The sequence below is a fragment of the Zea mays genome, chromosome 2, assembly GCF_902167145.1.
Source record: "Zea mays cultivar B73 chromosome 2, Zm-B73-REFERENCE-NAM-5.0, whole genome shotgun sequence".
NCBI classification, from domain to species: Eukaryota; Viridiplantae; Streptophyta; class Magnoliopsida; order Poales; family Poaceae; genus Zea; species Zea mays.
The window spans coordinates 96,637,351-96,652,260 of NC_050097.1; the positions used below are offsets into that span (position 1 = coordinate 96,637,351).

General features: G+C 47.2%; 1 non-coding gene across 1 annotated transcript; it reads right to left on the reverse strand.

Annotated features, from left to right (window-relative positions):
* Window positions 1-1,187: 1,187 nt before the first annotated feature.
* LOC100194383 (uncharacterized) lies at window positions 1,188-4,243 on the reverse strand. Its single transcript, XR_002267223.3, has one exon. It is a non-coding gene; the product is annotated as an uncharacterized protein (transcript).
* Window positions 4,244-14,910: the final 10,667 nt, after the last annotated feature.

Below are 14,910 nucleotides of genomic sequence, written 5' to 3' on the forward strand. Positions count from 1 at the left end.
ATCAAAAAAGAAGAATGGACCGGGATGCAGGCGGCGCGCTTGATCAGCAGCAGTGCGTGCGCGGGTTGGACCCCGATTTAGCACCAAGCAACAACTGCGTGAGCATCCCGACGCCGCTCTCTAGCCAGCTGTCGGTGCCGGCGTCCCCCTCCGCCAGAGGCCTGGCCGCAGCGGCGAGGACACTCAAAACTTGCACCAAGAAGATGACTAGCAACACCACCTTGGCAGTCTTCATCGTCGTCGCCATTATTGTTGTTGATGCAGTGATTAGTGATGGATGCGTCTGAACTCTGAAGTCGAACGCAGCACGAAGGCGTGTTCTGGGTAGAGTCAAAAAACGAGCAGGCAGCTGGGCGAGCTTGCTTGGGAGGTGGGAGTTCCCCGGTTTCTCTCTCCTTGTGCTTACCGAAACGATGCCTACGGGAGCCTGGAAGTGGAGCTCGTTTATATAGCGTCGAGCCGTCGACGCCGTCAGTTCAGACACGTAAGCTATGCCGGTCGGTCAGTACAGTGCGCGCGCGGTCGCATGCATGGTTTGAATCTCGCGCGTGTTGTTGCTTGGAGCGCCAGTATTATTAAAGGACGGCTGGTTCAAACGCGAGGACGAAAAGGAGAAACCATGCGCGACTCGTTCCATGTGTGCTGCGGGCTGCGGCGCGCGGGAGCCCGCTTGCCCCCGGTCTCCCACGCGGGGTTACGATCTGAACTGCGTGTCGCCGCCTGGCCTGCCTGATGGGCGCCCGAGTCCTGGAAACGTTCGCGCTTTGTTCGACGACCGGAGCAAAAGCTAGTCCGGCCCGGAACGTGCATCGGCGCGACGGAAAGCAGCGTGCTTTTGAATCTTTGTTTAAGATTTGATTCAGCAGGTCAAACAAGAAGAATTTGACCATGTAGTACGTACAATGTTTGGTTGCGCTGCGCGTTCAAAGAGAATGTGAAACGGGCTGCGCACATACATACTCTCTCTCTCTCTGACTCTCTCTCTGTGCGCATGTCGTCCACGGTTGATGACGTACGCATACGGGGACGAAGAAACTACCCGTCAACCACTGCGCACTACGTACTATTGCTGCTATTGGACTTCATACTACTTACTATAGGAGTATATAAGTACTTGGCCAAGCCTTGTTGCTTTTAGATGGCTGAAATTTCATCGTTTGACCCCGAACCCACAATTGCCATTCTAATTCAGACAAACACTAGCTTCCCTGTCTCATCTCAATTTCTCAATTTCCGACCGCGCACCAGACTTCTCTGTTAGCTATCCTAATAGATCACTAATAGAATAGCAGGAGTGGAGAGATACAGACAGACAACACAGAGAAGATGAATAGAGGTGAAGAACAGGGAGACGATAGTAGATAGTAGAATTCAGATTCTGGTTCATTTCATGCCCCTTCTCTGCCCTAAGTTTGGCTTATATATTATACTCCGGCACACAGGCCGGCCTAGCAACTATTTAGCCCATTCTGGCCTATAAACCTTGGTGCTTGGCCTGCGAGTCTTGTAGCTTCATTATCTGCTGCATCTCCTCGAACATGCTCTGCCTGACCTCCAGTGACTGATGAAGGGATACTGACATTCCCTCCTCCATGAGAACCAGCTTGCCCCCAAGCTGGAGCCTGAGGAAAGGTGTGCTTGAGTGCTTCCAAGTCTTCCCATGTTGCCAACGAGGAAGGTTGGGACGACCAGATGCCGCTCCAATATCTGTTCATGAATGTGCCAAGCAGAGTCAGTGGCAGGCAGCAACGGAGATACCAGGACGTTAGCACACCCACGACCTTCAGATCTCCAACAGCAAATTCACACTCAGTGCGGTGCTTATCATCCATAGACTTCATCTGTTGCTTGGCGCGCAAAAGATGTTGCTGTAACAGTTTGGTCATAACCAGTTTGTCTTGCAAGAATGCATTTAGGCCAGCTGAGGGACCATCACATGAAGTAATACAGAAATGGCGAGGTGCATAACCATATAAGTCCTCAAAAGGAGATCGACCGGTAGTAGAATGGAACGAGCTATTATACCAAAACTCGGCCGACGGAAGCCAGTCAGACCACCTGCTTGGACAAGCATGTACATAGCATCGACGGAAGCCACGCTGAATGCACTTGGATTTGTTAAGACCCCGAAGGTTTGGCTTGTCCCATTGGAGTAGCACCAAGGAAAGGATAATCACCAGCCATCCTGTCTTCGTGACAAAAGACAGACTAGCTTGTTGCATCTGCAAGTCCCCCAAGCCATGAATAAACAAATTCAGTAAGCAACACTAATCACCACCTGGATCCCACAAGAACCTTTGCTGGACAGCTATACTGATATTCAGTTGAATTACCAAAAATGGCAAAAATAGAACCCCAACTATCTGACCATGGATTCCAAGTGTGAAGCTTGTCAGGCAAGACCAAAAAACAGGAGCATATATCATCACAACAGCACCACCCATGTTACTGGCAATCAAAACATTTTCAATTGGCTTCATCACAGCGACAGACAATCCAATACCAAGCACGTCCATGATGAGCTGCTCGTTGATAAATTGTTCGGCGAAAAAGGGCCAGGCAGCCATGGGCAGACCGGCTGCAACAACCTCCAGAGTGGAGCCCCATCCACAGAGCGCCATGAAGCCGTCACTGGCAGGATGGGCCAGGATGGCCACATGTAGCGCCCAACCGCGCACCACCAGGCACTTGCTTCCTGCGACATCGTCTGCAACAGTGTTCTCGTGTAGCAAATCCTTGATGTTGTTGGGCAGGGAGTCAGCGTCCTTGATGAGCCAGAGCACAGGCGAGGGGCATGAGGCAAACGCCATGCCGAGCTGCCTGAGCTGAATGGGTGGCATGCATTTGGCACTGCCGAAGCTCACGTACACCACAGACTTGGGCGCCTTGGCATCCAGCCACGCCATGCATCGCCTCGTGTCACACGACATGGATTGAGGGTAGAGACTTGGTGAGCGGCATAGCAAGACAGACCCAACGACGATCACCTTTTCGCCCGTCACCTCCGCGAGAAGTGCCATCGAGCCGCTTTCCAGCTCCTCGAACGGGTTCACCACTAGATCGTCGGCTCTTGCGCTCTTGGACATTTGGTCGAGCACCTTGAACGCGCTCGAGTCCAAGGACATCACCCCGCAGCGTCGTCGTGGATGGGAGGCGGAGGACTTGCCTCTTCGCGGTACAGCTCGTCGACGACGGGAAGAGGAGGCGGTGGACTCATCGCGACGCGGTACTGCTTGTCCACCACCTCAGCTTGCAGCTGCGGCATCGTGAGGGAGGGTGGCAGCAGGTTCCCCGCGATGAGTAGGGAAGGGGACGGAGAGGACTGGATGAGCCTCGCGGGATCCCCCGCGTCCGCGGCTGCTTCCATCGTGGCCATGGCCTCCTCGGCAGAGGAATCCTGGGCGGCCACGGGGTTGAGGACGAAGAGATGGTCGTGGCTGTGACGCGCGAATGTGTTGAGGAGGTCTGAGTGGATGCTGTTGGGCAGCGCGTCCAGCGCCGCGCAGTACTGCTCGCCATCATCGAAGAACCCTCCCCAGTTGTCGGCGATGACCGAGGCTGGGATGGACGGCGCGCTGGCGGACGCGTCGAAGCACGCCGCCGATCCGTGTGCTCCGAACAAGCCCGGCCTGGCTAAGTCGTCGACACACACGTCTTGGTTCCATAGAATCCCCATCTTGGACACTTCGGTGCTGATGAAATCCACCGACGCGTGGAGCCCCTCGATCGATGAATCCACGCGAGGACACCACAGATCGAGGGCGTGCACTGAGGATTCGAGCGCCGACACGCGGGGGTCCAGCTCGGCTTCGATCTGGAGAAGGTTGGAGTCGGTGGCGGCGTCAGCTGCTGTGAGGTGCGCTTCCACGTCGGAGTGAAGAGCAGAGGAGAAATCGGACATGGCGCGAGTCGAATCGGCGGAACGCGATTCGATCGCTCCAACACGGGATTCCCATTTGGTCACCCACTTGGAGTCGAGACGCTTGTCTAACTCCGAGAGGAGGGCGCGCGTCTGAAGCTCCAACGCTTGAATGAGCTGAGTATGGACCGGTGAAGAAGACGCCATGGATGTTTTCCGGTCGAGGAACGATGGAATTCGAGGATCGGTGGATATCTGATACCAATTGTTAGCTATCCTAATAGATCACTAATAGAATAGCAGGAGTGGAGAGATACAGACAGACAACACAGAGAAGATGAATAGAGGTGAAGAACAGGGAGACGATAGTAGATAGTAGAATTCAGAGTCTGGTTCATTTCATGCCCCTTCTCTACCCTAAGTTTGGCTTATATATTATATTCCGGCACACAGGCCGGCCTAGCAACTATTTAGCCCATTCTGGCCTATAAACCTTGGTGCTTGGCCTGCGAGTCTTGTAGCTTCATTATCTGCTGCATCTCCTCGAACATGCTCTGCCTGACCTCCAGTGACTGATGAAGGGATACTGACACTACGTACTATTGCTGCTATTGGACTTCATACTACTTACTATAGGAGTATATAAGTACTTGGTCAAGCCTTGTTGCTTTTAGATGGCTGAAATTTCATCGTTTGACCCCGAACCCACAATTGCTATTCTAAATTTCTAATTCAGACAAACACTAGCTTCCCTGTCTCATCTCAATTTCTCAATTTCCGACCGCGCACCAGACTTCTCATAGCTTGAATCCTCGGTAGCAGTAGTTTCCATGAAGCATCATGCATTTGCGTGCGCATGAGGAAGATTTGACTTGAGCAGAGCAGCTTACTACCTCTTTAGCAATTTACAAATCATTAAAAAATTTCATGGAAAAGTTAAAACAACTTAAATTTGACTAAATTTTACAATAAAATAATAATAATAATCACTAAATAATTATCATTAGATTTTTATGAATTAAATTCTTATTTCAATGTTTATTTGATATCATAATTTTTATATAATTCTGATTAAACTTGAGATGATTTTTTATATAATTCTGATTCAATTTGAGGTATTTCAACTTTCTAATACAGTTTAGCTGCCTGCTAAGGTCAAAAGGTTAGAACCTGTCCACCGAAAAGTACGAGGGCGAGACTGGAAAACAACGACCGTTTCTAACACACGGCAGCGAGGAGGTACACCGTACACGTACACGTACGCGCATATGCACCAGTCAAGGGCCCAAGTGCGACGAGGCTCACGCCCCCTGCACCAAACCCTTCACCTATATATAAGCACGGCACCGCGGCATGCAACAAACGCATCCAACAACTCTTCCAAGGCCAAGCTCCAACAAGAACCTGAACGAACAACGAGGCATCCAGCATCCGTCGCAACTCGCAAGCAGCAACTGTACCCTAGGCATCTCTGCCTTGGTGTCTCTCCCTTCTCCGGCTTGCGGCCGCTTGGATCACGTCATCCCTACGTGTCTGCACTCTGCACGACGACATTAATGGCGGCCTTGAGGATGGCGCAGGTGCTGCTGCTGCTCGTCTTCTTGATCCAAATCATCAACGTCCTCACCCTCCATGCGAGGCCGTTGAAGGGCCAAGGGGGTATCGAGATGGTAGTGGACATGTTCGGCGACAAGAAGCAGTCGGGATCCAACCCTCCCTCGCACTGCTGCAATTAGTAGTAGCAGCTAGCCAGTTGCATGAATGACGCTTATAAAAGACTTCTTTGTTCAACTGATCAAAGCTAACCACACAGGTTGCAGATCAGGGCGTATGTAGAATATTTTGGAGCTAGGCGCCTTGGCCATGAAAAGGAACATGTATAATTGTGCTGCAGGGGCATGCAAGGACATGCCCTGTGATTGAATTCGTTCTTTTGTTTTAACTATTACGGGTCATATTATACATACCATTCGGTAATCTTTTGTCTCATGACCATGTCGAATAATTATTTCCTGTCAGCTCGACAAATAAAGTTTCGTAATGAAAAATCCTGTTCTTGTGCCCGGCTTGTATTGTAATCCTGCGGTGCAATTCTCGGCGCCCTTAGATTCAGAAAAAGAAAACTCCGTTCCCCGTACACTTTATACCTCTCTGTTCACAGAAGCAGGGTACATTCTCAGTGCCATCACAAAACAGAGTAATATTTGTATCAATTTTTGTCACACAATCAGATCACATTTTTTCTTTGGTTTCATTGCCATTCTGTTGCTCGCACAATCCAGAACAGCCTTAAGCGATAATAAAGAGCAAAATGACAACGGAAATCTTTGCCGGCAACAAAATCTGGACCCACAAAGTCAGACCCAGCTGGTTGGTGCTGGCTCTGCCAAACCCAAATCTGGATGGAGATGGAGCCGTCGCGTCTGAAAAAAATCGCTAGTGGTAGGTGTAAGCTGTAAAGGGGCAAGCCCTGAAACGCCGGTCGGTCGGTCGGTCGGTCCTGCAGGCGGCTGCGTCGGTGACTGGTGGCGACGAAGATCGCAGGGTTAACCGACAGTGCCGCGCTGTGGTATTGGCGGTAGGTCCTTCACGCACGGGGCTGGACCGGCAAAAAACGAGCCATCGATCGACCGATCCAGCCAGCCGGTAAGCGACTTTGAACGGGGGCGAATATTAAATAAGAGTACTACTATGTAAACATTGGCTTCAGGTTTCGCTTTTTTTTAAGATTATACGAGTAAGTAAGAACAAGAGGCGTCGTACCTAAAATGTTCTTGAAGGGATATGGAACAGAAATTATGTTGCTGTGCTACTGTTCGCGATTGGAAATAAAATAAAGGAAATGAGAAGCATGTCGTTGGAGAATATTAATGTGAGAGAAATTCTAAATAAAGAATAGATTTTAATTTGTTTATTTATTAGAAACATAGGGGTGTTTGGTTACCCCAAACTAAAATTTAGCCCCTGTCATATCGAATGTTTGAACCTCCGTTCCGGGTATTAAATGTATTCGGATTATAAAACTAATTTGTCAGCCGAAGATTAAAAGACGAGACAAATCTAGTCTAGTTGGTTGGGTCTATATTTCATACTCCTATTTAAAAGTCAAACGCTTGATGTGACTCGGGCTAAACTTTAGCAGCAGCAACCAAACACCCCTTATATTGAACTGAGTTTCTTTTTCTATTTGGAAACCTGAAATGGTCTAAAGCTGCAGAGTCAAAGTACTGCAACTCGTCAATTTGCGACTGCACGACTAATGGATATTGCTGTTCCTTTTTCAACACTTGGACCATGTGTCCATGTCACGAGGGCCAACCATCGGCCCATTCAGTTTAGCATATCTGGTTAACCATCGGCCCATCCAGTTTATCAATTTTTTAACTAATGTTTCTGCATTTGTACAAGAAGTATCAATGCAATGATACGAAACACAAAATGCAGCTGGTGGTGTTGGAAAAGAAACAGAAACTCCTCCCTAAAGAAATTGAACTCAGAAACGGTAAGAACATTAATTTTTCGATTAGATTTTGACTTTTATTTATCAAAATTAGGTGGCTTATTACTTGTACGTGATCTTGTTGCTTGGAGCCTTGGAGCCAAGAAACGGTCCACCATTATGTTCAACTATTGCATGGTCTTGGTGTTAGAAGTAGGATAGGGGAAGGGAAGAAAGAGCAGGGGAAGAAGGAAGACGGAGGCTGACCGAAGTTTTTCTTGGTGTGTTTCGGCTGTCCTGCTGTAGCTGTAATTTATAGAGACAAAATATTGTAGAAGCCGCAACAACAGCAGGATTAAAACCACAACAAGCCGCAGCAAACAAGTCGTTTGGTTTAGTTTTTCCATACTCCTTCTACAAGGCACCAGAGCAAACTTATACCCACACACCACACACAAAAGTTACATCCACCCAAACCCTAAACATGGGTATTGGTGTGACGCTAGTGACGTGGACGAGTTGGAACCTGGATATCATCTTAGTTAGTCGGCGCATGGCTCATACTTGGGGATTGGTTGTCTTATTAGGGTAAACACTCTTAGGGCCTAATTGAAAACACCCAGATTCTAAGGAACTAGTTATACAAACTAGGATGCTTCTAGACATGCTAATTTATACTCTAGTTTCTATTAACTGTTGGGGGCCTTCTTCCAAAGGTCCTCAAAAACATAATTAACCATTTCCTTTCAGCATAAGCTATTACAGGAAGCTTCGTCTTTAGGATACAAACCTCTACCTCATAGCGAAGGCACACAAGATGAAGATAGATCTAAAAGAGGATGAGTAAACGCCGAAGCTATCGCCAGATGGACAGCTTTGGCTCACAACGGAGATGAAGTATAATGATGATGCTGACCGAAAGAGGAAAAGATTACTTAGTCCTTAATAACTTGTATTATGATCATATGTGAATATTAGGGACATAAATGTACTTTTACCCGGGCTACATCTCGTGTCTATAAATAGATGAATAGTAGAACCGCACTGTTCACGTTGAATTGTAATCACTCTCTCGTGCCTTCACCTTCGAGCAAGCTGAAGGTATCAATATAATATTAATTCTGTTGATGTTCATACATGTTTTATAGAATGTGAATATGAAGGAATTAATGAGATGCAATTTCTATCTTTGCCCTTTCGCATTCATGTTCACATATTAAATGATGAAGACCTATCCTTCATGACCTTTGTCTGATGATCATTATACCCATGGGGAGATAATGCTTCGGAAGACGAAGGTCCCTAATAATTCACAGTTGTGTTGCCTTGTTCTTGATTCACATCATTTGAGAACAAGTGACCAACATTGGCGTCAACCTCTGGGGAACTCAAACGACCACCTTCGGCAAGCATTCACCTTCGTCATGCTGCCGAAGAAGACAACAGTGCCAGAGGCTGCCTTGCAACCATTGGACACAAATCAGGAGACACTCTCACTGCGAGAAGCTAGGAGTCAGAAGAGAAAGGCTACCAGCCCAACACCTCAGGAGGAGGAGTTGGACCAGGAGATCAGGGATTTGGAGGCTATTCACCAACAAGTGCAAAGGAAGAGAGAAAAGATGCTTCGGCTAGCCGACCTTCAGAGAAAGATCGATGAAGCTGCCAAAGAAATACGTCACATTACTCAGGATGACCAAGGCCGAAGGACCCAACACAGGGAGCTTCGTACAGAAAGCCCAGTCAATGATGATGAATGGTATGATGACTTTCATCATGGTAATTTTGCTTTTGATGATGCTTCTCTACTAGCAGCAGAGTTGCAGGCTACCCCATGGCCACCATCTTACAAGCCACCTCAGCTCCCCATGTATGATGGGCACTAAGATCCGATGCAGTTTCTGATGAGCTACGAAGCAACTATATCCTCATATGGGGGCAACACTGCTGTCATGGCGAAGTCCTTTGTCATGGCAGTCAGAAGTGTGGCTCAAACATGGTATTTTTCTCTGCGGTCGGGGACAATCAAGTCGTGGCAGAAGATGAAGGATATGCTAGTCGAAACCAGTCACTGCTCAAGCTCTGTTCCAATGTACGTAGGACCATGAGGAGTACTTGCAGGCGTACGTCCGAAGGTTCTTATGACTTAGAGCTCAGGCGCCTACAATGCCTAATGAGATCGTCATTGTAGCCATGATCAAAGGCCTTCGACCAGGACCCACGACATAATATTTTGCAAGGAAGCCACCACAGACCTTGGAGAAGCTCCTCCAGAAAATGGACGAGTACATCAGAGCCGACAATGACTTTCGGCAGAGAAGGGAAGAAGCCTACAGATACTCCGAGATGACCAGGGGCTTCGGAGGAAGACTCCAGGCATGTCAGGACGATTCATAACCCTAGCTCAAGCGACGACAAGGGAAATCATACTCAAGGGCATCAGCACAACTCTCAATCATCAGGGGCACAACAAAGCTCCTTCAGGCCACCAGCTCCAAGAGGCAGAGGGGGGGGAGAAGCTTCGGAGGAATATATGGTAATCAGCCCAGGAGACTGTTCTGCCTATTTTGTGGGGAAGATAAGGGACACACGACAAAGGACGTGCCAAGTCACGATCCAAAAGCAGAAGGAAATCGCTGAAGCTGAAGCATGGCTTTACCCACCGAAGCAGGTCTTGCATACTGCTTCATGCTATTCTCCATATATCCCGGAGTATGTGGGCAATCAACATCCTACGGCTTCCGTTGCTTCGGTGAGTCACTCCCAAGCCTCCTGGGCTCAGTTGCCACCACCACCACCACTGGCGCCTACCCTGATCCATAACCAATAGCCAGAAGGGCATCGCCAGGCTCAGTAGTAGCGCGACACTCAGGAGGAATCCAAAGCTCACACAGTCAATAGCATTGTGCCTGAGTCAAGGCATATCTACTGAGTGTCTTAATGTGACTCTCTCTTTTCTTCCTCGCCGGCGCGGTGCTCGCTGTGGTTGTGCGCGCGGCTCGCCTGTGCTCGGCTGGCGCCCCTGCTCGGCCCGTGGTCGGTGTGGCTCGGCGCGGCCAGCCAGCTCGTCCAGCGGCGCGGCTAGCGCACGGCATGGTGCTCGGCAGTGCGGCCTGCGCGTCGCGGCCAGCTCGGCTCGCGGTGCGGCCAGCGTGGCCTGCTCGGCCCGCGGCGCGTCCAGCGCTCGGCGTGCACCCAACAGGGCCTTCGGTGCGGTCTAGGGCGGCAGTTGCGCAGTGTGCCCCGGCGCAGTCCGTGCGGCATGTGTGGCTCCCGTCCCCGATCGCGTCGGCCCGTCTCTGCGTGTGATGCATGCCGCGTTCGCGCTCCACTGCCCATGTCATCGTCGTTCGTCGCGCGTGGCCAGCCAGCAGCACCCCCGCCTCTCTCTATGCACGCAGCAGCCTCGTCGCCATCACGTAACCTGCGCAAGTCGCCGAACCCGGTCCCAAACCACATCGTCGTATCTCCGCGCTTGTCGTCGTGCTCGTGCCGCGGACGTACCCACATCCGCGTTTGCACAGCGTGCCGTCGGGGTTTAGATGATGTTTGCCTACTCGTAGACAACGCCTGTTTACCCCCGTCTACCTCATCTACCCCCTGCATGTGCGCGCGTTCGCGCCGTTCACACGTGTCGTTGTTGCCTTTCGCGTGCGCGGTTTGTGTGCGTCGTCACCGTCCATTCGCACTATGTAGCGCACGCGATCCGCACACATTAGTTAATCATTTCGCTATTATCGTTCATAATTAGTAATGAGTTCTTGTTAATTGTTGACTAATTGATAATTCAATTTATCTAAAATGTTTTACACAAACAATTTATATTAACTAAAAATCAACTTAGAAATATAGTTTTGCACATCTAATTATAATCTGGTGATATTCGTATGTCGCGTCGTGTTTAGCCGCGAATTGTTAATTATTCAATATGTTATGCGTCGCAAACCTGTTTCGACTCGTTTCGGTCGCGTCAACTCTGTAACAGCGTCACATTCATTTTAATAATATTATTTCATCACATCACAAGTCTATATTATTTAATTAGCTACTAATTTGATACTTATTAAAAGGGTCCTCTAATTAAAACTGTTTTATAGTTTTTAACTTGTGCTTTTACAAGGATAAATGTTAAGTAACATGATTAATATCAACTGAAATACTTTGAACTAATTATTTGTTTATTGTTCGCGCGCGACATCGTTTGCGTGTCATCATGCTGTTCGCGCGCATAGTCGCGTTGACTCGTGCGTGTCGCGCACTGTCGTGCGCGTTGTTTTGCGTGTGTCGCGCATGCCGTTCACACGCGTTGTCACACGTCGTGTGCGTGCGTCGTCGCGTGATAATCACGTGTGTCATGTGGCGTCTACGCATGATAATAAGTAGTTTGCCGTTTATAAACACTCATGTTAACGATGTTAATGCATTATGTCATATATTTTAGATAATTAACTTATGGTTTGCTCGACTAATATTTATTAGATTAATATCCTAACTAGATTAAATGTGTAGTGTTCCACTTGGGGCTTTTATAATAAATATTAACATGGTAAATATTAACTTAACTACTTTCTATTTATTTAACATTTGTTTAGTATAAACGTGTCTCCTATTTAGTTTTCCTCGTCTGTCTCGCGTGTTGTTCCGCACGTGGTGGCGTGCTGGTTTGCGCGTCGTTTGCGCTCGTCGCGCGCTCTATTTCGTTTATCGTCAGCGTGCTATGTCGCGCGTCGTTTGCACGCTGTCGTGCTTTTTCACGCGTCATAAATTCATCTCGCTTAGAATCTCTCGTTTTAATTAAATTATTTAATTAACTGACATTTGTTAGTGTAGCAGATTAATCGAACTGACTGATGTATAATATTTATATTTGATAATGTTGAACTAAAAGTTATAGTTAATACTTGTTTAGCTTTAACGCGCTAACTTCTCAACCATAGCTTCGAGTTCGACGTTTCTTTCCCTCACGTGACCATAGAATCGAGCTCTATTTTATGCTGCATGTTTTTATAATATTTTATCTTGTACGGTGTAATGTTCTTATGCATATATATATATATATGTTTGTTTGTTTGTGCTTGTTTATCTTCGCTTCGCGTCGCCAATAGATTGCAATCTGTTCCCGAGCTTCGAGGAATCGACGGTCAAGATTTGGTGAACCACTGGTCCTGAGATCAAGCTCTTCGAGTTCTACGAGATTGAAGACCCTGGGCATCTGTTTGGTGAAGGCAAGTGCCCTCTAACCCATTATGTCCTATCTACTTATAATTCACTATCCCGCATTACTTAATTAAACCTAAGGATTGACTAGTCTGTATTTACCTTATCCTTGTTTACCTTTATGGGTTATCATGGTTAGCTTTATGCTATTGCTTTAACATAATCAATGAACATGATGTGATTATTTATGATACGATGATGTTATCCCGATGATGATCTTGTGATATTTTAGGGGGCTTGGGCCATTTTCCCTGAGTACCTCTCCGTAAGGACCTGATCGTGGAGTGACCACCCGGAATAACAGTTGTGATAGAACCTCCCAAGTCATTAGGCCCACCTACAGTTGTCCTTGTCCATTGGACCTCGAACAACCCTGCAGGTGCACCTAATCACTTGACAAGTTCAGTATCTGAATTATTTACCTTGCCCAAGAGCGTTTCACCCGTCACGCAGATATTACAACACATGAGAGGAACGAATATGAGGAAGCAGTTACAACAACTTATTTTATATTAAAGTATAGAATGAGTATTATTATTACAGACCAGTAAAATATAAGAGTGCTGGAGTAATATTATTACAAACCCAGGAGGCAAAAACCCCTCCCGCTAATAGTAAAAAGTTTTAAAGGAGGACACTTCCTCCCGAGGCTTCAATCCCGATTTTCTTCTTTTGGCACCACCTTGGAACAAAAGCAACAAAAATTTGCTGCTTCCTCACCTACAACAACATGGGTTTGAAAACCCTGAGTACGAAGTGTACTTTCACAAGTCTTACCCATCAAAATAAAAGACTCTCAAGGATGAGTCAAGGTAAGGCTGAATCAAAATCAAGACTCTAATTGCAAAAATGCTTATTAATACTGATCCTTAAAAATCCAGTTTTATTAGCAAGTTAAGTCATTACCTGATTCTAGAGTTCTTTCTACCCTAGTTCAAGCACTTGGCATATGCTAGCCACTTTCTTATCAACCCTTCTTGTTAACTGGAATGCTACGTGTAGGGCACTGATCAAGTCTTCATGCCCGAGAAGTAACAGCGATCCGAATCGATTAATACCCAGCTGGGGATCTCCAATCACACGACATATGTAGCACTTAACCCTTGCATATGTCAACTCGCCACTGAGGTTCTTAAGACCAGATCAGGTTCACGCCAACCGAGAGCACAGATACACCACTGTCCAGCATCTTGCCACGGAGGGTACACGCTACTCTCGCCATCTCTCCACTCCCATTGCGTGTTATCTTATTCTGATATTAGTCTGCTCGAGGCAAAGCTTACCCATGATGAGGCATGTGACCAGTTAAAAAGGTCCTCGATCAGCAAGCCTACATCGACAAGGTCCTTAATCGACTCAGACGGAGACACTACACCGAGACTCTCTTCTCGTACAAGTCACCCGCCCAGTCTCAGCTTTATCATTTCAACCCAAAGTTGGTACCTGACAGAGGTACATCTTTTCTGATGTTGAACCCATCATGGCTGTTGGGGACTCGTTCTCAAATGCTATGAATTAAGAACAAGGCAACATAAAATGTTAAATGTTAATGCCCTTCGTCCAACGAAGCATTATTCCTTTAAGGATTAATGAACTTCGGACGAAGGTTTAAGACGATACAATTACGAAGGTTAAATCTATGTAATCAAACTCTAATAGATTATATAAGGTAATATAAAATATGAGGCATCAAAGACAAATAAATTATAAATGAACAACATTACTTTCATATTATATCAACTTAATGTATTCAAGTATTAGATACAATTATACCTCTGCCTTGGCAAAGATTGATTCCCGAGTGATGCGATTACAATTACAGGAAATGCGTGAACAGTAAAGGAATACTGTTCACTATTTATAGGCACGGGACACAGCCTGTGAGGAATTACAATTATGCCCCTCATAAAAGTTTACAACAACGACTCAAACATTTATGGACTAAAAGGTCATTCTACTTTTAAGTCGGTTTGTAATTCCGAAGCTTCATGAAGAGGAACCTTCGGTCATCACATGCGGACAGCTTCAGCCGAAGCTGTTTCTTCCTGCAGGACCTTGGGCGTCGAAGCATGGTCCCAACAGTAGCCCCTTCGCGGCGCTAGATCGTTTTTCGTAACGAGCTTGATCCATGAAAAAAGTCTCTTAGGCTTCGGGAAGCCGAAGGTCCGAAAAACACCTTCCCTGAGCTCGTTGTCGAGAAACGATTCAGTTTCCGAGCGCATAGCGGTCCCACCCTGCAGAGTTACTATTTGGTCTCTGCGGTCCACCACGCAGCGGGTGTAAGCAACTGTTCGCCTGGTGTAAAAATCCTGACGATTCACCTTCTTACCTGCAGCACTATATAACCAGACGGGTAGGTGTGAAGTTACCACAGCATTCATTGCTATTGCACTGTTTT